The 26198-nt window shown below is 29.5% G+C and overlaps 1 long non-coding RNA gene across 1 annotated transcript; it reads left to right on the plus strand.

The window, feature by feature from the left end:
* Positions 1-23004: 23004 nt before the first annotated feature.
* Positions 23005-23932, plus strand: LOC149180012 (uncharacterized). The gene is made up of 2 exons (XR_016257427.1): positions 23005-23423; positions 23659-23932. It is a non-coding gene; the product is annotated as an uncharacterized LOC149180012 (long non-coding RNA).
* The last annotated feature ends 2266 nt before the right edge of the window (positions 23933-26198 follow it).

The raw sequence follows: 26198 nt of genomic DNA on the forward strand, positions 1-26198 counted from the left end.
GAAAGAGTTTCTACTTTTTCTTCCTCACTAGTTATTCCTAATTCTTCAACTACAATAGGCTCCCCTGTGGAGGTGAAAAAGGTATTCTCTCCTAGAACTGTTTTGGTGGATGATGTAGGAGAATCTTTTGATTGAATTTTTGCCCCTTGAATTCCAGGAATCCCATGGCTGGGAGTATGACTCTGGGATGAAGGTGTGTCTTTTCTAACTCTTGTTGGAGTAGGTGGAGTTGTAGGAATCAAACTTCTGCCCCTAGCTATAAATCTACCCCTAGAGTCTCGTTCTCTATGCATGTCATTGTTTTGTTTTGTTGTTTTTTTTTTATATGAATGTAAGAGATAAGGCTACGTAGTTACACTTCCCTGATAATGACGCCAAAATGTTTGGTCAATTTAGTGTCCTAAATTGTTCTACATAAATTATCAATCCGGGTATCATAAATTGATGAAGTGTAGTGCACTATATGTGCTATATAACCCTTCCTACTTTAGTGTTTTTGAGTTTTAAGTTGTTTTGGGGTTTTGAACTTTTAATTCCTAACAAAAGCTTGAATCTACTGCTACTAAAAATATAAAAAAAATGAAATGGAAGCTAAAAGTGCTTTAAGCTAGATTTGGAAGTAAAGTTTTAGCGAAGAAAATGAAAACAGAGTTTCTCCTCTTGCTATTATGATTGTTTCCAAAATATGAACTAAAAGGACTTAAGAGTGAAATTGCAATTACTATCTAATCAATTACAAAACCAAAGCTTAAATGAGATCTTAAAATTGAAAATGAGATTGCAGCTATCTACGATGAATAAAAATGAAATACTGAAAATAAGATTACAACTATTGTCTAATTTATTGCAGAATTAAAACTTAATGAACAACTGAAAATGGAATTGCTACTAAATGAAAAAAAACTATGACTAAAAATGAAATTGTAACTAATCTATCATAATTAAATGAAGTGTTTTGTCACTCTGCTACACAATTTTGGGAGAATGACCTCCTTGTGATAGCATTTTGAGGGATTCAATACTTCATTGTTCTAAAACTGAAAATGAAATTGCAACAAAATTAAATGAAAGACTAACACTAAAAGTAAAATTGCAACTAATCTACTATACAACTAAATGAAGTGCTTTATCACTCTGCTACAAAATTTTGGGAGAGCTACCTCCTTGTGATAACATTTTGAGGGACTCCATACTTCATTGTTCTAAGAAAAAGTAAACATAAAAATGCAGAGAAAGACTCATTCATAAATGAAATATTTCACCACTTAGTTTTAAGATGAACCATCAACTGAAAGGGCTTTCGGAAACATTCACTTACAACATGAGTTATTAAACTAACAACAAAATGGCATTGATCAGTTAAATTCAAAATCTAAAGACTAATGAACAACAAATGAAAGAAACTAGACTAATGATCAGCAAATCTAAATTACTCTATGCTACTGACATCAACTTCAAGCTACTGATAAGAAACTAGAAAGTAGTGAAACAAAAGAGCTATTCTGTGCTAATAAGAAGATGACACAAGCTGCATTATGAACAGAGTTAGAAAATGGTTATAAACATCATGGAAAGAATATAGTGAATTTACAATTAACTATGAAAGAAAAACAGAAATAAAATGTAACCTTGACCAATGCAAGGGCCCTCTGCAAAGGTCTCAGATTATAAGCAATTAATCAACACTCCAACAACGCTTCAGGTATCCATGAAACATAATATTTATATTGAAAATAGAGAATGAGTTCTTCAAACTACAGAATGGAAATCTGAACTTAACACATAAGCAAAAACTGAACTTGTTCTGCATTCTTCACACAGGTATTTATAGGGAAAATATACAACTATTTTAAAGAGAGAAATAAGCTACAACAAAACACATAGGTAAGCAAGTATGCGGAATTCTTGTCCTTGGTTTCTTGGAAACATAAATCTTAGTTAATGGCTGTTGGATTTGGTTTGCGCAGGTGGCAGATGACGTCCGTGGCCTCAAGAAACTGATTCGGATCCCATCACTGACAAGCGTGTACAAAACAGAGTCATGTTTTCCATAGGTTTCTATGTTTGACTTCCCTTTGACCAGAGTCTTCCTTGTCGATCTAGGCCAGATGAATAGGATACAATCCATGCCCTGATGTTTTCCAAGCTACCCATATATTCCTTTTCCCCTCTTGACACGTGAAACCTACAAAAGCGTGGAAGTAGCTGCGGAACAACCAATTAGCTGCAGAATGTGGCTACATTCCGTAGCTAAAAGACAAAAACTTATTCAAATAGAAAACATAAAAGTATAACCTGTAAATCACTGAAATATGCTCCTTGAGGCAAAGTGTAATGGTTATTTATGATAAGGATACATTTTTCATGGAAAAGCAAAGAAGAATGGATGGGAAAAGTTGCTAAGGAAAGGGCAGTTTTGGAGCTCAACAAAGGCCTATCTTATAGCATATGGAGTCTCTTTCCCATGGACATTCGAGAGAATATGGTCTTGAAATCCCTCCAATATGATCCTCCTTGCCTTTGCTACACACTTCTTCCATTATGTTAGATATTGAGGATTAGATGTTAGAGGCTTTAGGATATCATTATCTATGAATTCTTTCAGTCTATTATCTTCCAACACTGCCTCCATCTTGTCATTCAAATAAACATAATTCGACCTACACTCAATGGAATACTCAAGTCTCAATCCATAGAAATCCATCATGTTAGCTCTGAAGAATTGATCCTGCAGATTCGATCTACCTACAAAGACAAATTATCTTCTCTTCTCTATTGTGATTCCTACTCTAATACCATGTAGAAATTTAATGTGTAAATTCAAAAATGCTCATGAAATTTACTAGATGACAAGACTTGAAGCTATGCTACTCATCTGCAGAGAGAAAATCACGATTGAGAATGAAAATCATTAACATGCATCAATATTTAACACACATACACAAAGATTTATCTAGGGGAAAGAAATTGCTTAAAATCCCTTACTATATGTATTGCATTAATCAAAGAATCTGGATGAATACAATATTCTCTGCTCAAGCTTGAGCTCAACCTACACTTGTATCTTTTATCCTCTCCTTGACTAACTAACCTTGGTCAATACTTAGCCAAAATTTCCAGCCTCCAAGCCCCTATATCCTTGCGTTGTTCCCTTGTGAATTAGGCCCCTATTAGTTAGGAAATAAACCAATTTGGATTGTGCAATTCTTATAGGTCCTTCTTTGACTGCATGAATGACTTGTACAACTTGATAACACACTACCCGATAACAGAGTTCTGCTTGATAACACATTGCCCTTGAACACCAATCTCAACTGTGAACTCTGATTCTTTGCATGCATGAGTTAATTTAGGAAAATTTATCAGTTAACTAAATGATTACCTAGTGTGAAAAAAGTTACACACCCTTGTCACTCAGTGTGAAAAAAGTTACACACCCTTTACTGAACCTCCACTAGTTATACTAATAGTGAGAATTAGTTACACTAACAATAACTCAAATTAACTGAAATAGATTGCTACAAATTAGCAATCAATCATGTATAACTGAACTCAAGTGTCTACAACTAACTCAATGAGTGACAAGAGCCATGTCACCTGAGTTAACTCAAATTTCTTGCTCCATTTTCAACAAATATGACTTCCTTTCATATTTGTTTAGTGACTTTTTATACTTAAGCTTTGTAGGAAAACCATCCAAAAATAAAATACTTGAAAATAACTTATACCAAAGTAAATAACATATCTACCATTACTTCCCACCATGATTTAAACAAGTCTTTGCATAAAAAATAGATAGAAATAAGATGTAAAAAATATACTTACATGAGTTACTTCCCACCATTATTTATTTTTTATTTAACACTTATGTAGAATTACAACTATAAATGTGTAGACTTACTAGTGCCAAGATTTATGAAAGTTCTTCTAGTCGAGCAAGCAATTTACTTATCCATGTTACATTTCAATTTGTTAGTTACTACCAAAGCAAGACTGTAAAATTATTTGTCTATCAACCATTATTAATTTAACGTTGACAAATGTAACTTATAATTATTTATGCAATTTTTCCCAAAACATAATTTCTAACTAGTGTTGGAGGGGCTCTACAAAACAATATTACAATATAAAAAAATGAATTTTATTATTTTTATTATTTTTGACTTTTATTATTAATTGTGTGAAGATTTAAATGTTTACACTACAAGATCTTCACCATAATTGATGCTATATTACTTTTAACATTTTATTAGTTTTTAATTGAGTCTACATATAAATATTAAATGTTTATGTTAAATGTTAAACATTTACACCTTCGCATCTACCCCTATACTAGGTTGCAGCCCAATGAAAACTACCTATCAAATTGATTAACTTTTTAAAGTTTTTATGACAATTTTTATTTTAATTGTGCTTAAAGGTGCTTTGATAGAGATGTTTTAATGTAATGTAAACATTTTAACTAGGTCAAAATAAAATAAATAAAATAAAATAACCCTCAAAAAATAAAAGAAAAATAAAAATAAAAATGACCCATGGTATTGATCCATGGTATTCATGTGGAATGTAGCCTATTTAAAGAGGGGAATTAAACCAACTTAGATCCATCTTAACTCTGGTTCTACCAAGAGTCCAGAGGGATCAAATCTCATCTATTTTAACAAAAGAGGTTTGCATATTAAGAGATTTGATCCCTCTCACCCCTTGGTGGATCTGTAGTTGAGATGATTCTACAATGATTATAAAAATATATCAGTTTTTTTAAATGTATAAGATATTGCGTGTGTATAATTTTAAATTTTGAATATAATTTAGAGCTATTTAAACCATAATTTATTGTTAAAATTAAATAAACTAAAAATTAATGTCTACTATTGTTATCAATACGAGTCAAAACAAAATCATGTCATTAATATGATTTAAAATTAAATCTATACTAATTTTGTATAAGATAAGTTATGTATATCTCTTTTCAAAACCATGTCAGTAATGTAATTTAAAATTAAATGTATACCTATTTTTTATAATATAGATTATGCATATTTCTTTTCAAAATAAGAAAGTCTATATATTTGTGAATTACCTTCTAATTACTTTGGCATAGACTATACTAATGCACAAAACATATAAATATATAATACAAATAATAATGATTTTTGCATAGGCCAGTGGTATCATCTAATAAAAAAATTGTTAGATATATATTTAAAATATAAAAGAAGTTACAAATTCATGATCTCCCATATGACATCTAAGAATGGTAGGGGTGGAGTACAATGATCTAAGATGAAAGTTTTATTGTGTAAGTGACATAATATATGTATTTTTTTTTTTGCAACATTAGGTAGTATCTTTCAATTTTGTATAATATTAGTAAGATGATGTTTATATAATGTATCTCTTTTATAGTTGTGGTACATGATATTGAAATTTAGATGTTAAAAAATGTTATATGTATATCTTTTTCCCTATTTTATTTTATTTTAAAAATTACAAAATTACATTTTTACTGCGTTCCAAGTGAATAACATCACATGAAAAAATCCCTATGTCAATAGAATCACATAGCAAGGTCTCTTGATATTAAAAGTGCTTAGTGTTTTAAAATACTTTAACTTTCATTGTATACTTATCTAAATATAAATTTATTAATACTTTAACTTTCATTGTATACTTATCTAAATATAAATTCAAAAAAGATTTAATAAGACTAAAGTTTAAGTGATTCAAAGTTCCACTATTTTAAGATTGGTTTGAAGTCCAGAAATTTTACAATGGAAATATAAAGAATCTCTCCGTTTCAAATTATTAGAATAAGTTTATCGTTAACATTCATACCATATTTTTATATGTTATTTCAAAAAGTGACACATTACCACTTAAGAAAAACATTGTTGCATTAGGTAAAATATAATGAAATTCAAAATATATATATGCGCGCAAGCTCAAAATAATAAATACATTTGTTGAAAAGGTGGTAATATATCTGTTGAAATGTCTACTTAATTATTCGAACAACAAAAGTCAAATGTATAATGATAAGTGGATTTTATTTGGATAACAAGATATATATATATGAATAATAAATATTCGATAGATATAGTAAATTTGTCATTAATGATTTATTATTATCTAATTTTAAAGTTATGACTAAGGGTTTATATAGATATTCTGCTTCTTTAGTTTTGAATTTTTGAATTTTCAGTAAGAAATACATGCTCTTAACTATTAGGTCTAGGCAAACTATATATTACACATTAAAAAGACGTATTTGTAATTATATATATATATATATATATATATATATATATATATATTCACAAATAATTTATTTTTATATTTATACGTAAATATTTGAAAATACAAATTAAATACTTTAAATATTATATTTTTAAAAAGAAAACTTAAAATAAAAAAGAAAAAATAATAATAATAATTATTATTAAAGAATATTTGTTTCAAATATATTTTAGGTAAGTATATATATTTAAAATGTTAAGTTTTTTTTTTAATAGCAAGTAATAAGTAAATAAAACAACTCTAAGAGTTAGTTAAATTGGCAACCGTCAATCCTAATTAAAGGGTCTTTCTATAAGGGAATTGAAAAAAATTAAACACATGAAACTAGAAACAATATATTAAAGAACTTCGTGTCTAGTTCTAGACCAATTAAACTATCTCTTAAGTTTAAAAAATATATATATATATATATATATGAATGAATGATTGAAAGCTAAAAAATTAGAAATTTATGAAATCTCTAGAAACTGGAGTTTTAGGACAATAGAAAAAGAGTTCCTTTTTAAAAATGATAATATGGATTTGGAATTATATTTCTTTATAATTTATTTTTTCAACATTGTATTTTATGTAAATGAAGGTTATCAATAAGATATTGAATACAAATGGTCTAGGATACACTATTACTATCTTCTTTAATAAATTTGTAAATTGATAACTTTTTATAAAAATTTCAAAACAAAATAAGTAACCAATCTCTCACATATACATACTTAAGGCTAAGACTAAATAAGAATAAAAACAATGTTCAAACAAAACAAAGTAAATGATAGGAAGAACTAATGTGTAACAATAACACACTTTAAAGGCTAAGACTAAATAGGAATAAAAACAATGTTCAAATGAAACAAAGTAAAATACGTTGGAAGAAACATTATGTAACCATGAATATGGTGAAGTGACATTGACTTAAATGGAATCAATATTTATATGTTTTTAAGAAAATAAAAAGAAAATAAAATTGTTCATACTTTAGGATGACATTGAGCGATCTAAAGATAAGTAATTCCACCTATATATTGTGGCACTGCGAATAATGAATGAATTTATTATGTGTTATAACAATGATTATATTGACATTGTTATGGAGGAAAGTTTTATTCTTCCATTTTTATAATGAGGTGGTTATCTAGATGTTCTCATGGTTCGAGGGATTTCCAGGTCCCTGTGGTTGTTGATATGTTCCTGCTTTTAGAGCTAAGTACATGGTTTTGTATGGATGCTTGATGTGCTCAGTTAAATTATTAAAGTGTGTGATTCCCATTGTTGGACATGATAAAAAATATTTCACTAATTATGATTGTTGATAGTTCTGATGTTGCAATGTATATTTCATCAATGGATATGATAATATTGTGTGAAATATATGATCCGTAAATTATCGTGGATATTTCACTGGACAATTCATCACAACAAATCTGATAATATTATATTAAAAAATATGAGATTCTACACTATTACAGTTTTACTAAACTTTAAGATCTGTAGATTTAACTATAATCAGTGCAAGAATGTGACTCAAAATTATACAAAAAATTATAGAACAAAAAAAATAAGTTCTCATACACACATAAGACACAATATATGCTCTATGGGAAACCCTTTCGATATAAAACCCAACTGGAATGTGAGGTTGCTTCGCTCTCTTTCCCTGTCTGGAAATAGGATGCAGGTACAAAGAAGTAATTTATGGGGCCCTTGGGTTGCTACATTACATACATCCTCTCTATTTTCTCTACTTCCTATTTCTCTTGGCTATCTTTTATCAGATATGGAGAAAAATGCTTTTGAAAGAATCGAATGCATCTTCCTCTTAGTGGCCTGGTTATAATGCAACCCGATAGCCTACTAGTTGTTTTGACTACATCAACTCTTAACTAGAGTTGTAATATAGACTCTTCTAGAGTCTTTTACATCATAATCATGTGGATAGCCCCTTTTCCATGAATAATGGGGGTTGTCGTGACATCCTCTCGAACTACAGGTGTGAAAATAGGAAGGTCAACTTTTGAGTGGAAGTACTTTTGCATACAGACTCTAATTGACATGCTTCTTGTGATGTTGGAAGGATCGCTATGTGTATAAAAATATGAAATGGTGCAAAATTTTCCCCAAAAAACATCATTTGATGCCTCAAAACACTCTCGGAAAGTTTCAGACCTCATTTTGCCAAACTGGGTCCCACTGGTAAAACTTTCCCATGAGTTGATTCCTCCACTTTGTCCACTCCAAATACATCGAGATAGATTAAAAACAATATAATGACCCAATTAGGATCAATCTATGATGTGGTTACATATGAGTTCATAGATTAGTGTTAGCCATGGCTTGGGTTGTTTCTATGCCTATTTGTAAGAATGTTAATGAACTCATTTATCATATTATGGTCGTGTTACATTTGAAAGGTTGGCGTTGGAATGGAGGTTTCATTCCTATTGCGATAATGGTGATAAGCATTGCTAGACACCAAGAAAGGCTTCAAAAAACCATTGAAGTCCTTAAGGCTTCTAATCTTTGTCGTCATAGAGAAACATGCTTGTATTCGAGCTAAATGAGCCTTGTTAGAACTATGATGTAGTTGGAGTCCACAAATATAGAGAAATGTTTGTCCCAAAGATGGGGAAATGTATGTCCAGGAGATGGAGATATGTCTCCATGGGATAGGAAACTACTGTGTTGGGAGATAAACATATGTACGTTTTAGGAGACGGAGGTATGTCTCCATGGGATGGGAAACCATGATGCTTGGAAATAAAAATATGTTTGTCTCAGGAGATGGAGAAACATTTGTTCTAGGGAATGGAGATGTAGAATGTCACATGACAGGGAAACTACACTTACATCCTAAAATTGATTATTACATAGAATTTTTGAATTGCACAAAGGGGTGCAAAGCAATGAGACCACCTAGCTTAGGCTGAGGTGGTCGATGCCACATAGACCATGTAAGGTTATGTGAGATGCCATGTGAGAATCCAGAGGATGCATATTGGTATTGTAGTAGGGACGCTGACATTGCGGGCATAAATGGCCCTTTGGATGACCAAATGGTGGGATCTTGAGTGACACATGACACTGTAGGAGGATGCCATGTGGTAGGGTGATGTCTCTTTGACATCAATATGACATCAACAAGTCATAGAATGGATAAGTGACGTGGAGTTGGATGAATTTGATGCCATGACGGTTCATGCCATGTCATCTCGGGACAAAAAGTGTGACATCAAAATTGGCATATGTAGAGAGATTTCCAAATGTGCTCTCGTAGTCCAACTTCAAGTGAGTTGAAGATGGCACACAAATCCTCTAGACAATGATAAAGTATCTCCAGGAAGTTGACCCTCTTTCTCTCTGCATTATGTGTGCTTGTAGTGAGGCTAATGACCTTAGGATTTAAGTCGCACTCGCCAACGAGGAATTCCAACAACTGTGACTGATCTCACAAATTGAGCATATGAGGTAATTGTCACGTGCAATTCACCATTACAATCTCCCCCTCATGGAATGGTAGGCCATTGTGGTCAACACTGACAGAGGGCAAACCTGCCTTGTTTGTGACCACAACACAGTGAGAAAGAGGTTGGTGCCTAACAGTTAGAGCAATTGGATACTCATTGTATATCAGGTGTTGGAAAACGATGGAATAACCTCAAGGGCTTGATATCAGATCTTTCTCGATGTTATTATTGTCTTCTTGTAGATCTACATTATGGGGGCTTCTCCAAATAAACTTTTGACACATCACATGTGTTCGTGGCATACTAAACAATACCATTAATTTGAGTGCATATTGGAAAATACTTCTAAAAATCACATTATTTGGCCAATACAGACCCAATACACCTTCCGAATTTAAAAAACCCCTACTTTCACTAGATATTGTAGGAATCCATTTTTACATTAACATTTTGTACAAATTTGTATATTTTTTCATTAACTTTGAGCTCCCTGCAAATATATTATGTCATTTTTTCCTCAATATATATTGTTGCAGTCTAACAATTATGCTTTTTTGCCCTGAAAGTTATGGAAATTCTAGTCATATTTTGAAACAATCCGGAAGGGATTTTTATAAATCCAAGTAAAGCTATCTAAAGTCATAATTTTAGGCGCCTTAGACGTTTTTGATGGTGTTGAATCCATTTCTACCATCAAAAACATGATTCAAACATTGCTTCTACAAGATTTTTTGAATTATTTTTGCCCAGATTCTGACCACTTTTGACTGTCCGGGGAATTCCTCTGCCTCTGTGGACGACTCCATATATATCCCCCAATATGAATGCACATGGTATGGTATTTCTCTCGAGTGAAGACCCCGTGATCTACATCCATTAACTATTCTGCAATTGCTTGCAAGTTTTTTCGGCAACTATAAGTTCATAACTACGAAGCCATTGTTGTTGTGGGCCATTAAATCATGTCATTAGGACCATCAAGCCTAGTCAAATCCACGTCCAGCTATTCTAATACTGTGAAATTGTGACCTACTACTAAACACATGAAAACATAATATTCCAATTAAAGCTTTCATAATTAATGCTTATAAATTTTTAGAGTTATTTAATCCATTTATATATTTAAAAATATATTTTAAACAATAATAAATCATAATTTAATTAAAAATTATATTACCAAATTATTGTGGAAAAAAAAAAAATTCTTCCAAATAAATCTATCAAATAAGCTTATAAATAAATTCTCATCCAAATAAATCTATTAAATAAACTCAAGAGTATAATTGTTTACATCAAAATGAAATTATACCACTTGTGAGTGGTATGGCAGGTAGGATATCGAATATGAGAGAGCACTAGATTTAGTGTTCAACAAATCAGCCGTATTATTGGAATATAATTTATAAATTCATTTAATATTGTGTTCATGGGTCACTCTCTCTTTCTCACTGCCCTCTCCATTTACCGTTTCCTCGTTTCAATGTCATCATCCTCGAGATCCGTTACCAACGGAATCCAGTTGGGCCACAATTCCATAGAAGGATGTCATCATCCTCGAGATCCGTTACCAACGGAATCCAGTTGGGCCACAATTCCATAGAAGGGAAGTTTTGGGAATAATCTGCGTACACAAGGGCCAAATTCATTAGAGCACCGGATTCTAGAAAGAAAACAAGAAATATTATAATTAATATACTGCTCAGGCAGTTAGCGACTCAGTGTACAAATTCATGACAAGTAGCTCTCACAAATTAAAAATTTGAAAAAGAAGGTACTGAGCCGTAAAATCGTTGGATTTGTTTATCCCTTTAATTTGCACGGGCGAAGATTTTTTGGTTTTGTCACTCATTTTTCTACGTACCCTAAAGTCGTCGGTCTACCGTCTACGTATATTTTTTGGATGAAGGTACAGTGACAGTGATTCTAATTTTCTATTTAAGGCAGCGGGCTTTCTCCTTTTGGTATGAATTAGAGGTCGGAAAATTAGTCCCATGGTGATCAAGTGCTGATCTGATCTGATACAAGTGCTTAGATGGGTTAATGCAATTGTCAGCCTTGTCTTGTTGCCCTCCATTGGCGTGACTTTCTTTCGGCCCTCAATGTCACTTTGGCGTTGTGAGGGCTTGATGATCATTACTTGGAGAAGTTAAGGCACCATACCTTAAGTTTTCCAGTAATGGTCATCAAGCTCTTACAACGCCCAGGTGACATTGCAGAATTAAAAGAATGGCACGCTGATGAGCAACGTGAGGTTGATAATTGGAACCCCTCCACATCTTTAATGGCGAAGACTGTGAACTGTTCATCTGCAATTCGAGAGCCATCGAGCTATTTTCACTGCAGATTCAATAGGAGAGCAGCTATCAACGTCATACTGCGTGCCAAGTATATGAAACCGAAATCGAAACTAGAGGATGAAGAATGTCATTTACTTACGCAGAGAAAGATGAGCACAACTTCCAGCCCAGAAAGCCAAAATACTTTGGTACTGGAAGTGTAGATCCATAGAAGCACTGGGTTTATTTGATTGTATTCAGAATCTAAGTGGTCGGAGGTTGTTTTACTATGAAAAATGATGTTCAAATCTCAACTCAGAAGATATTTCGATTACTGGGTTTCACTGGTTTACTTGATTGCTTTTACTTTTTCTGAGCATTGTGTTTTCTTGTGGGGACAAAATAAGAAAAGAGACTCTGGCGATTCACTCCTCCAAAAGTCCTGCTGCTTCAGATTTTTCCATGGCATTCTCTTAACAGTGATTCACAGTTTATGTTATCCATCTCCAAAAGTCCTGCTGCTTCATATTTTTCCATGGCATTCTCTTAACAGTGATTCATGGTTTATATGATCCAAAACAGAGGAAAAACAAAAACCCAAATGGATGTAAGTAAAATAAAATTCACTGTTCCCTAACTTTTTTTAGCTTCCACTTGGATTTTCTGTCCGAAGTGTACCGCATAAATCAGTCTTAACAAAAAAATTAAAATTAAAATTAAAATAATTTTTTAATACAATTGTACGTTAATTAAAGTTGAGTATTAAATAAATAAAAAAAGTAAAGGTCCTCTGCGAATATCTTTGTATCTCTATTTCAAAATTAGAGAAGGCCTTATTTTGATTTTGACGTTTAATGAAAAAATATCATTTTGTTAATTAAAGTTGATTATTATTAAATATAGAAAGTAAAGGTTCTTTGCAAAGATATGAATTTCTCTTAGTGTTTTTATTTCAAAATAAGAGAATCCCTTGTTTTGATTTTGATGTTTAATGAAAAAAAGAAAGTGAATCTTTAGAAAAGCGTAATAAGATAATATATCAATATGACGTGTTATTATATTTATAAATAAATTGAGTTCAGGTAAACATCAAAACTAGATAATATGATAAGATTTTAAATAAATAAAATTATGTATCAAAATTAAATAACTTTTTAAAAACATAATTTATATACAATTAATTAAATAAGAATTTAAAACTTGGTTTATATATCATTGATAACCTTTTAAGTAAGTATAAAAATTCTTTATCAAATTAATTTTAATTTTAATTATAAAATAATATATTTTTGAAGTAAGAAAAATAAATATCAAATTAAAGTAAATAAAATAAAAATATGAAAAAAATAATAATATTTGATTATTATTATTTTAATATATAGAAAAATAAATATCTCGATTTTATTATTAAGATTAAATAAAGTTATTTATTTATTATTATTATTTACTACCAATAACTATTTATAAGATAAATTATATATATCTTTTTTTAATGAAAAAATATCATTTATTTCTATATTACTTTTAATTACTTTGGCAAACACTATTCCACTTCATAAAACATATAAATATATAACACAAGTAATAATAATTTTTTCATATACCTATTTGTATAATCTAATCAAAACATTGCTGCATAGAATTATGTTTAAAACATAAAAGAAATTACAAATTTATGACTTCCTATATGAAATGAAACAATTGTAGAGGTGTAGTAGTGATAGGATGCAAATTTGTTAAGTGATGTTTAAAACCTAAAATAAGTTACAAATTTGTGACCTCCCATATGAAATGAAAAAATTGTAGAGCTCGAGTAGTGATCAACGATGTAAATTTTATTAAATGGCAAAATATATGTCTATTTTTTTTTCTTTCTCTTTTGGAGCTAGACAAAGGTAGTATCTTTTATTTTGAATAGTAGGGGTAAGAGGATTTTAGTGTAATGAGTGTCCTTTATATAGCTATGGGGCATGGCATTGAAATGAAGGTGTTTTACTTGGATGTTGAAGCATGCAATATGTATATTTTTTATCGAAATAATAATAATTTCATTATTTTTTTTTAAGTTACAAAATTACATTCTTACGAATTTCCATGTCAATAGCATCAGAACAAAGACATAGCAAGGTCCCTTGGAAGGTGCATTTGAAAATAATTTTCCATTGTCCACGCATCTGAATATAGATTGTGAGACCTAATAAGAGTAAAGTTTAAGAGATTAAAGGTTCCATGAAGTACAATATAATAACACTTTAAGGCTGGTTTAGAATAGAAATTTTAGAATAGAGGTGTAAAAAATATCTCCATTTTCAATTATTGTAATAGAGTTTATTGTTAACATTCATGGCATATCTTAAATTTATATGTTGTTTAAAAAAATGACACATAACCACTTAAAAAAAAATATTTTCGCATTAATATATTAGGGAAAATATAATGGTTATGAATATATATAAACAAAGTAATAAATACAATTATTGAAATGACAATATATTTATTGAAGTATATACCTAATTATTTGAAACAACAATAATAATTGTGCCCGTAAAGAATTGAATAAAGTTAAATAACTATCTTATCGTATCTAACAAAAATTTAAAAATATATTCTAATATTTAAGGAAATAAATTTATATTTTAATTAATGGTCTGTTTAGCATTTGTATCATGCTAAGAATAATATAATTTTAAAATTTTATATTAAGGATATAAATATATAAAGCTAGAAAAAAGGAAAAAATGTATATATGTTAAAAATGTTTTAAGAAATAGGTTTCAAAGTTTAAAATATATATATTTCTTCTATTTATTTAGTTTTTTTGGATAATAAAATTATATTAAAATTAAAAAAAGAAAAGAAAAAATTGACAAATACAATTAAAAATCAATAGAACATCATTTATGTAAGATATCTAATTTTTAAATTATATATATATATATATATATATATATATATATTCCTTTTTTATAGAGGTTTTTTTGGTCAGTCAATTCTCACTACTAATATTTATCTGTTTTTCTTTATATTTATAATTTTAGGTTAAATGTTCAACATAGTCTATACTGGTTTATCTTTTGAGGACAATTGCTAGTTTGCACACTAATTTTGTATTTATTTTTTTATATATATTCCCATGTATATATGAGCAAAATAAATCCAAACATAGACAATATTTTTTGGTACAACCACATGTGGCTGAAATTTTTAACACTTATGTAGGATTGAAACTATAAATGTGTAGACTTACTAGTGCCAAGATTTATGCAAGTTCTTCTAGTTGAGCAAGCAATTTACTTATCCACATTACATTTCAATTTGTTAGTTACTACCAAAGCAAGACTCTAAAATTATTTGTCTATCAACCATTATTAATTTAACGTTGACAAATGTAACTTATAATTATTTATGCAATTTTTCCAAAAACATAATTTCTAACTAGTGTTGGAGGGGCTCTACAAAACAATATTACAATATAAAAAAATGAATTTTATTATCTTTATTACTTTTGACTTTTATTATTAATTGTGTGAAGATTTAAATGTTTACACTACAAGATCTTCACCATAATTGAGGCTATATTACTTTTAACCTTTTATTAGTTTTTAATTGAGCCTACATATAAATATTAAATGTTTATGTTAAATGTTAAACATTTACACCTACACGTCTACCCCTATACTAGGTTGCAGCCCAATGAAAACTACCTATCAAATTGATTAACTTTTTAAAGCTTTTATGACAATTTTTTATTTTAATTGTGCTTAAAGGCCCTTTGATAGAGATGTTGTAATGTAATGTTTAACATTTTGACTAAATCGAATTACATAATTAAAAAAAAAATACATAAAAAAACTAATGTAATGTAATGTAAACATTTTAACTAGGTCAATATAAAATAAAATAAATAAAAATAACCCTATAAAAATAAAAATAAAAATGACCCATGGTATTGATCCATGGTATTCATGTGGAAAGTAGCCTATTTAAAGGGGGGAATTAAACCAACTTAGATCCATCTTAACTCTGGTTCTACCAAGGGTCCAGAGGGATCAAATCTCATCTATTTTAACAAAAGAGGTTTTCATATTAAGGGATTTGATCCCTCTCACCCCTTGGGGGATCTGTAGTTGAGATGATTCTAGAATGATTATAAAAATATATAAGTTTTTTTAAATGTATAACATATTACATGTGTATAATTTTAATTTTTGAATATAATTTAGAGTTATTTAAACCATAATTTATTGTTAAAATTAAATAAACTAAAAATTAATGTCTACTGTTGTTATCAATACGAGTCAATACAAAACCATGTCATTAATATGATTTAAAATTAAATTTATACTTATAAATTATGTATATCTCTTTTCAAAACCATGTCACTAATGCAATTTAAAATTAAATGTATACCTATTTTTTATAATATAGATTATGCATATTTCTTTTCAAAATAGGAAAGCCTATATATTTGTGAATTACCTTCTAATTACTTTGGCATAGACTATACTATTGCACAAAATATATAAATATATAATACAAATAATAATGATTTTTGCATAAGCCAGTGGTATCATCTAATAAAAAAATTGTTAGATATATATTTAAAATATAAAAGAAGTTACAAATTTATGATCTCCCATATGACATCTAAGAATTGTAGGGATGGAGTACAATGATCTAAGATTGAAATTTTTATTGTGTAAGTGACATAATATATGTACTCTTTTTTTGCAGCATTAAGTAGTATCTTTCAATTTTGTATAATATTAGTAAGATGACGTTCATATAATGTATCTCTTTTATAGTTGTGGTACATGACATTGAAATTTAAATGTTAAAGAATGTCATATAATAGTTTCATTATTTTATTTTATTTTAAAAATTACAAAATTACGAGTGAATAACATCACATGAAAAAATCCCTATGTCAATTGAATCACATAACAAGGTCTCTTGATATTAAAAGTGATTAGTGTTTTAAAATACTTTAACTTTCATTGTATACTTATGTAAATATAAATTCACAAAAGATTTAATAAGACTAAAGTTTAAGTGATTCAAAGTTCCACTATTTTAAGATTGGTTTGAAGTCCAGAAATTTTACAATGGAAATATAAAGAATCTCTCCGTTTCAAATTATTAGAATAAGTTTATCGTTAACAGTCATACCATATTTTTATATGTTATTTCAAAAAGTGACACATTACCACTTAAGAAAAACATTGTTGCATTAGGTAAAATATAATGAAATTCAAAATATATATATGCGCGCAAGCTCAAAGTAATAAATACATGTGTTGAAAAGGTGGTAATATATCTGTTGAAATGTCCACTTAATTATTTGAACAACAAATGTATAATGATAAGTGGATTATATATATATAAATAAGTCAAATGTATAATGATAAGTGGATTTTATTTGGATAAAAAGATATATATATATATATATATATATATAAAATAAATATTTGATAGATATAGTAAATTTGTCACTAATGATTTATTATTATTATTATTTAATTTTAAAGTTATGACTAATGGTTTATATAGATATTCTATTTTTTTAGTTTTGAATTTTCACTAAGAAATACAAACTCTTAACTAACTATATATTACACACTAAAAAGACGTATTTGTAATAATATATATATATATATATATATATATATATATATATATATATATATATATATATATAATTTATTTCTATATTTATATGTAAATATTTGAAAATACAAATTAAATACTTTAAATATTATATTTTAAAAAAGAAAACTTAAAATAAAAAAGAAAAAATAATAATAAGTATTATTATTGAAGAATATTTTTTTCAAATATATTTTATGTAAGTATATATATTGAAAATGTAAAGTTTTTTTTTTTTTTAATATCAAGTAATAAGTAAATAAAACAACTCTAAGAGTTAGTTAAATTGGCAACCGTCAATCCTAATTAAAGGGCCTTTCTATAAGGGAATTGAAAAAAATTAAACACATGAAACTAGAAACAATATGTTAAAGAACTTCATGTCTGGTTCGAGACCAATTAAAGTATCTCTTAAGTATATATATATATATATATATATATATATATATATATATGAATGATTGATAGCTAAAAAATTAGAAATTTATGAAATCTCTAGAAATTGGAGTTTTAGGACAATAGAAAAAGAGTGCCCCTTTTAAAAATGATAATATGGATTTGGAATTATATTTCTTTATAATTTCTTTTTTCAACATTGTATTCTATGTAAATGAAGGTTATCAATAAGATATTGAATACAAATGGTCTAGGATACACTATTGTTATCTTCTTTAATAAATTTGTAAATTGATATTTTTTTATAAGAATTTCAAAACAAAATAAGTAACCAATCTCTCACACATACATACATAAGACTAAGACTAAATAAGAATAAAAACAATGTTCAAACAAAACAAAGTAAATGAGAGGAAGAATTAATGTGTAACAATAACACACTTTAAAGGCTAAGACTAAATAGGAATAAAAACAATGTTCAAATGAAACAAAGTAAAATACGTTGGAAGAAGCACTATGTAATCATGAATATGGTGAAGTGACATTGACTTAAATGGAATAAATATGAATATGTTTTTAAGAAAATAAAAAGAAAATAAAAATGTGCATACTTTATGATGACATTGAGCAATCTAAAGATAAGTAATTCCACCTATATATTGTGGCACTGCAAATAATGAATGAATTTATTATGTGTTATAACAATGATTATATCGACATTGTTATGGAGGAAAGTGTTATTCTGGGTTTCTTATAATGAGATGGTTATCTAGATGTTCTCATGGTTCGAGGGATTTGCAGGTCCCTGTGGTTGTTGATATGTTCCTGCTTTTAGAGCTAAGTACATGGTCTTGTATGGATGCTTGATGTGCTCAGTTAAATTCTTAAAGTGTGTGATTCCCATTGTTGGACATGATAAAAAATATTTTACTGATTATGACTATTGATAGTTCTGATGTTGCAATGTATATTTCGTCAATGGATATGATAATATTGTGTGGGATCTATGATTATAGATTTAACTATAATCAGTGCAAGAATGCAAATCGAAATTATACAAAAAATTATAGAATGAAAAAATAAGTTCTCATACACACATAAGACACAATATATGCTCTATGGGAAACCCTTTTGAGATAAAACCCAACAGGAAGGTGAGGTTGCTTCGCTCTCTTTCTCTGTCTGGAAATAGGGATGAAGGTACAAAGAAGTAATGTATGTGGCCTTTGGGTTGCTACATTGCATAGATCCTCTCTATTTTCTCTACTTCTTATCTCTCCTGGCTATATTTTCTCAGATATGGAGAAAAATTCTTTTGAAATAATGGAATGCATCTTCCTCTTAGTGGCCCGGTTATAATACAACCCGATAGCCTACTAGTTGTTTTGACTACATCAACTCTTAACTAGAGTTGTAATATAGACTCTTCTAGAGTCTTTTACATCATAATCATGTGTATAGCCCCTTTTCCATGAATAATGGGGGTTGACGTGACATCCTCTCGAACTACAGGTGTGAAAATAGGAAGGTCAACTTTTGAGTGGAAGTAATTTTGCATACAGACTCTGATTGACATGCTTCTTATGATGTTGGAAGGATTGCTATGTGTATAAAAATATGAAATGGTGCAAAATTTTCCCCAAAAAACATCATCTGATGCCTCAAAACACTCTCGGAAGGTTTCAGACCTCATTTTGCCAAACTAGGTCCCACTGGTAAAACTTTCCCGTGAGTTGATTCCTCTACTTTTTCCACTCCAAATACATCGATATAGATTAAAAACAATATCATGACCCAATTAGGATCAATCTATGATGTGGTTTAATATGATGTGTTTACATTTGAGTTCATAAAATAGTGTTAGCCATGGCTTGGGTTGTTTCTATGCCTGTTTGTAAGAATGTTGATGAACACATTTATCGTATTATGGCCGTGTTACATTTGAAAGGTTGGCGTTGGAATGGAGTTTTCATTCCTATTGCGATAATGGTGATAAGCATTGCTAGACACCAAGAAAGGCTTCAAAAAACCATTGAAGTCCTTAAGGCTTCTAAGCTTTGTCGTCATAGAGAAACATGCTTGTATTCGAGCTAAATGAGCCTTGTTAGAACTATGATGTAGTTGGAGTCTACAAAGATAAAGAAATGTATGTCCCAAAGATGGGGAAATGTATGTCCAAGAGATGGAGATATGTCTCCATGGGATAGGAAACTACTGTGTTGGGAGATAAACATATGTACGTTTTAGGAGACGGAGGTATGTCTCCATGGGATGGGAAAACATGATTCTTGGAAACAAAAATATGTTTGTCTCAGGAGATGGAGAAACATTTGTTCTGGGGAATGGAGATGTAGAATGTCGCATGACAGGGAAACTACACTTACATCCTAAAATTGATTATAACATAGAATTGTTGAATTTCACAAAGGGGTGCAGAGCAATGGGACCACCTAGCTTAGGCTGAGGTGGTTGATGCCACATAGACCACGTAAGGTTATGTGAGATGCCAAGTGAGAATATAGAGGATGCATATTGGTAATGTAGCAGGGGCACTGACATGGCGGGCATAAATGGCCCTTTGGATGACCAAATGGTGGGATCTTGAGTGACACATGGCACTGTAGGAGGATGCCATGTGGTAGGGTGATGTCTCTTTGACATTAATATGACATAAACAAGTCATAGAATGGATAAGTGACGTGGAGTTGGATGAATTTGATGCCACGACGGTTCATGCCATGTCATCTCGGGACAAAAAATGTGGCATCAAAATTGGCATATGTAGAGAGATTTCCAAATGTGCTCTCGTAGTCCAAATTCAAGTGAGTTGAAGATGGCACACAAATCCTCTAGACAATGATAAAATATCTCCAAGAAGTTGACCCTCATTCTCTCTGCATTATGTGTGCTTGTAGTGAGGGTAACAACCTTAGGATTTGAGTCACACTCGCCAATGAGGAATTCCAACAACTGTGATTGATCTCACAAATTGAGCATATGAGGTAATTGTCATATGCAATTCACCATTACAATCTCCCGCTCATGGAATGGTAGGGCATTGTGGTCAACGCTGACAGAGGGCAAACCTGCCTTGTTTGTGACCACAACACAGTGAGAAAGAGGTTGGTGCCTAACAGTTAGAGCAATTGGATACTCATTGTATATCAAGTGTTGGAAAATGATGGAATAACCTCAAGGGCTTGATATCAAATCTTTCTCGATGTTATTATTGTCTTCTTGTAGATCTACATTATGGGGGCTTCCCCAAATAAACTTTTGACATATCACATGTGTTCACGGCATACTAAACAATACCATTAATTTGAGTACATATTGGAAAATACTTCTAAAAATCACATTATTTAGCCAATACAGACCCAATACACCTTCCGAATTTAAAAAACCCCTACTTTCACTAGATATTGTAGGAATCCATTTTTACATTAACATTTTGTAAAATTTTTTATATTTTTTTATTAACTTTGAGCTCCCTGCAAATATATTGTGTCATTTTTTCCTCAATATATATCGTTGCAATCTAACAATTATGGCTTTTTGCCCTGAAAGTTATGGAAATTATAGTCATATTTTGAAACAATCCGGAAGGGATTTTTGTAAATCCAAGTAAAAGCTATCTAAATTCATAATTTTAGGTGCCTTAGACGTTTTTGATGGTGTTGAATCCATTTCTACAATCAAAAACACGATTCAAACATTGCTTCTACAAGATTTTTTGAATTTTTTTTGCCCAGATTCTGACCACTTTTGACCGTCCGGGGAATTTCTCTGCCTCCATAGACGACTCCATATATATTCCCCAATATGAATGCACATGGTATGGTATTTCTCTCGAGTGAAGACCCCATGATCTACATCCATTAACTACCCTGCAATCGCCTGCAAGTTTTTTTGGCAACTATAAGTTCATAACTATGAAGTCATTGTTGTTGTGGGCCATTAAATCATGTCATTAGGACCATCAAGCCCTAGAAAAATCCACGTCCAACTATTCTAATACTGTGAAATTGTGACCTACTACTAAACACATGAAAACATAATATTCCAATTAAAACTTTCATAATTAATGTTTATAATTTTTTAGAGTTATTTAATCCATTTATATATTTAAAAATGTATTTTAAACAATAATAAATTATAATTTAATTAAAAATTATATTACCAAATTATTATTGCGAAAAAAAAGACAAAATTTCTTCTCTTCTCTCATTTAGATCATTTAGACTAAGCTTATAAATAAATTCTCATCCAAATAAATCTATCAAATAAACTCAAGAATATAATTGTTTACATCAAAATTAAATTATACCACTTGTGAGTGGTATGGCAGGTATATTAGAGAGCACTAGATTTAGTGTTCAACAAATCAGCCGTATTATTGGAATATAATTTAAAAATTCATTTAATATTGTGTTCATGGGTCACTCTCTCTTTCTCACTGCCCTCTCCATTTACTGTTTCCGCGTTTCAATTTCATCATCCTCGAGATCTGACATCGACGGGATCCGGTTGGGCCACAATTCCATAGAAGGGAAGTTTTGGGAATAATCTGCGTACACAAGGGCCAAATTCATTAGAGCACCGGATTCTAGAAAGAAAACGAGAAATATTATAATTAATATACTGCTCAGGCAGTTAGCGACTCAGTCTACAAATTCATGACAAGTACCTCTCACAAATTAAAAATTTGAAAAAGAAGGTACTGAGCCGTAAAATCGTTGGATTTGTTTATTCCTTTAATTTGCACGGGCGAAGATTTTTTGGTTTTGTCACTCATTTTTCTACGTACCTAAAGTCGTCGGTCTACCGTCTACGTATATTTTTTGGATGAAGGTACAGTGACAGTGATTCTAATTTTCTATTTAAGGCAGCGGGCTTTCTCCTTTTGGTATGAATTAGAGGTCGGAAAATTAGTCCCATGGTGATCAAGTGCTGATCTGATCTGATACAAGTGCTTAGATGGGTTAATGCAATTGTCAGCCTTGTCTTGTTGCCCTCCATTGGCGTGACTTTCTTTCGGCCCTCAATGTCACTTTGGCGTTGTGAGGGCTTGATGATCATTACTTGGAGAAGTTAAGGCACCATACCTTAAGTTTTCCAGTAATGGTCATCAAGCTCTTACAACGCCCAGGTGACATTGCAGAATTAAAAGAATGGCACGCTGATGAGCAACGTGAGGTTGATAATTGGAATCCCTCCACATCTTTAATGGCGAAGACTGTGAACTGTTCATCTGCAATTCGAGAGCCATCGAATCCCTCCACATCTTTAATGGCGAAGACTGTGAACTGTTCATCTGCAATTCGAGAGCCATCGAGCTATTTTCAAGGTACATCTAAATGTTTTTTTTGAGTATAGTAATAAAATTTTAATTTTAAATAATTTATTTCTCTTCTGAATTAAATATATTTGGTTGATTTAAGTTCAATATACTAATTTGATTTCTGGGGTAAAAAATACACGAATTTTGATGAATTCGAGTAGTGCATTATTTAGGGAAATTTAATTAAGCTCTTTTGAAAACCCATAGTTTTTAATTATCTCACTGGTTTGTTATTTCTCAGGCATAGGATGGCACAAGTTTATCATCTCTTGGGCATGAGATGCTAATGGCATACTGGCCAACACAAAATCTTGGGCATGAGATGCTAATGACATATTTGCCTCAAACAAAAAATAAAGAGTGACTGACTAAAATTTGAAACCAAAATAGGTTTACTGGTTTACTGGATTGCTGTTACTTTTTCTGAGGATTGTGTTTTCTTGTGTGGCCAAAATAAGAAAAGAGACACTGGCGATTCACTTCTCCAAAAGTCCCGCCGCTTCAGATTTTTCCATGGCATTTTCTTAACAGTGATTCATAGTTTATATCATCCAAAACGCAGGAAAAACAAAAACCCAAATGGATGTCAGTAAAATAAAATTCACTGTTCCATAAGTTTTTTTAGCTTCCACTTGGATTTTCTGTCCGAAGTGTACCACATAAATCAGTCTTAACAAAAAAATTAAAATTAAAATTAAAATAATTTTTTAATGCAATTGTACGTTAATTAAAGTTGAGTATTAAATAAATAAAAAAAGTAAAGGTCCTCTGCGAATATCTTTGTATCTCTATTTCAAAATTAGAGAAGGCCTTATTTTGATTTTGACGTTTAATGAAAAAATATCATTTTGTTAATTAAAGTTGATTATTATTAAATATAGAAAGTAAAGGTTCTTTGCAAAGATATGAGTTTCTCTTAGTGTTTTTATTTCAAAATAAGAGAATCCCTTGTTTTGATTTTGATGTTTAATGAAAAAAAGAAAGTGAATCTTTAATGAAAAAATATCATTTTGTTAATTAAAGTTGATTATTATTAAATATAGAAAGTAAAGGTTCTTTGCAAAGATATGAGTTTCTCTTAGTGTTTTTATTTCAAAATAAGAGAATCCCTTGTTTTGATTTTGATGTTTAATGAAAAAAAGAAAGTGAATCTTTAGAAAAGCGTAATAAGATATTATATCAATATGACGTGTTATTATATTTATAAATAAATTGAGTTCAGGTAAACATCAAAACTAGATAATATGATAAGATTTTAAATAAATAAAATTATGTATCAAAATTAAATAACTTTTTTAAAACATAATTTATATACAATTAATTAATTAAGAATTTAAAACTTGGTTTATATATCATTACTAACCTTTTAAGTAAGTATAAAAATTGTTTATCAAATTAATTTTAATTTTAATTGTAAAATAATATATTTTTGAAATAAAAGAAAGAAATATCAAATTAAAATAAGTAAAATAAAAATATGAAAATGTTAATAATATTTGATTATTATTATTTTTAATATATAGTAAAAATAAATATCTCAATTTTATTATTAAAATTAAATAAAGTTGTTTATTTATTATTATTATGTACTACCAATAACTATTTATAAGATAAATTATATATATCTTTTTATTTTTAATGAAAAATCCCATTTATTTCTATATTATTTTTAATTACTTTGCCAAACACTATACCACTTCATAAAACATATAAATATATAACACAAGTAGTAATAATTTTTGAATAGACCTATTTGTATAATCTAATCAAAACATTGCTGCATAGAATTATGTTTAAAACATAAAAGAAATTACAAATTTGTGACTTCTTATATGAAATGAAACAATTCTAGTGGTAGAGTAGTGATCAAGAATGCAAATTTTGTTAAGTGATGTTTAAAACTTAAAATAAGTTACAAATTTGTGACCTCCCATATGAAATGAAACAATTGTAGAGCTCAAGTAGTGATCAAGGATGTAAATTTTATTAAGTGGCAAAATATATGTCTATTTTTTCTTTTTCTTTTTCTTTTTCTTTTGGAGCTAGACATAGGTAGTATCTTTTATTTTGCATAGCAGGGGTAAGAGGATTTTAGTGTAATGAGTATCCTTTATATAGCTATGGTGCATGATATTGAAATGAAGGTGTTTCACTTGGATGTTGAAGCATGCAATATGTATATTTTTCATCGAAATAATAATAATTTCATTATTTTTTCTTTTAAAGTTACAAAATTACATTCTTACTATTTTCCATGTCAATAGCATCAGAGCAAAGACATAGCAAGGTGCCCTGGAAGGTGCATAAATAAATGTTTGAAAATAATTTTCCATTGTCCACTCATCTGAATATAGATTGTGAGACCTAATAAGAGTAAAGTTTAAGAGATTAAAGGTTCCATGAAGTACAATATAATAACACTTTAAGGCTGATTTAAAGTCTAGAATAGAAATTTTAGAATAGAGGTGTAAAAAATATCTCCATTTTCAATTATTGTAATAGATTTTAGTGTTAACATTCATGGCATATCTTAAATTTATATATTGTTTCAAAAAAATGACACATAACCACTTTAAAAAATTATTTTTGCATTAATATATTAGGTAAAGTATAATGATTATGAATATATATATAAATATATATATATATATATATATATATATATATATATATACAAAATAATAAATACAATTATTGAAATGACAATATATTTATTGAAGTACATATATAACTATTTGAACAACAATAATATTTGTGCTAGTGAAAAATTGAATAAAGTTA

Source organism: Pinus tabuliformis, chromosome 3_2 (genome assembly GCF_031772625.1).
Source record: "Pinus tabuliformis cultivar Carrire ecotype Pingquan chromosome 3_2, CPIR1, whole genome shotgun sequence".
Classification (NCBI taxonomy): domain Eukaryota; kingdom Viridiplantae; phylum Streptophyta; class Pinopsida; order Pinales; family Pinaceae; genus Pinus; species Pinus tabuliformis.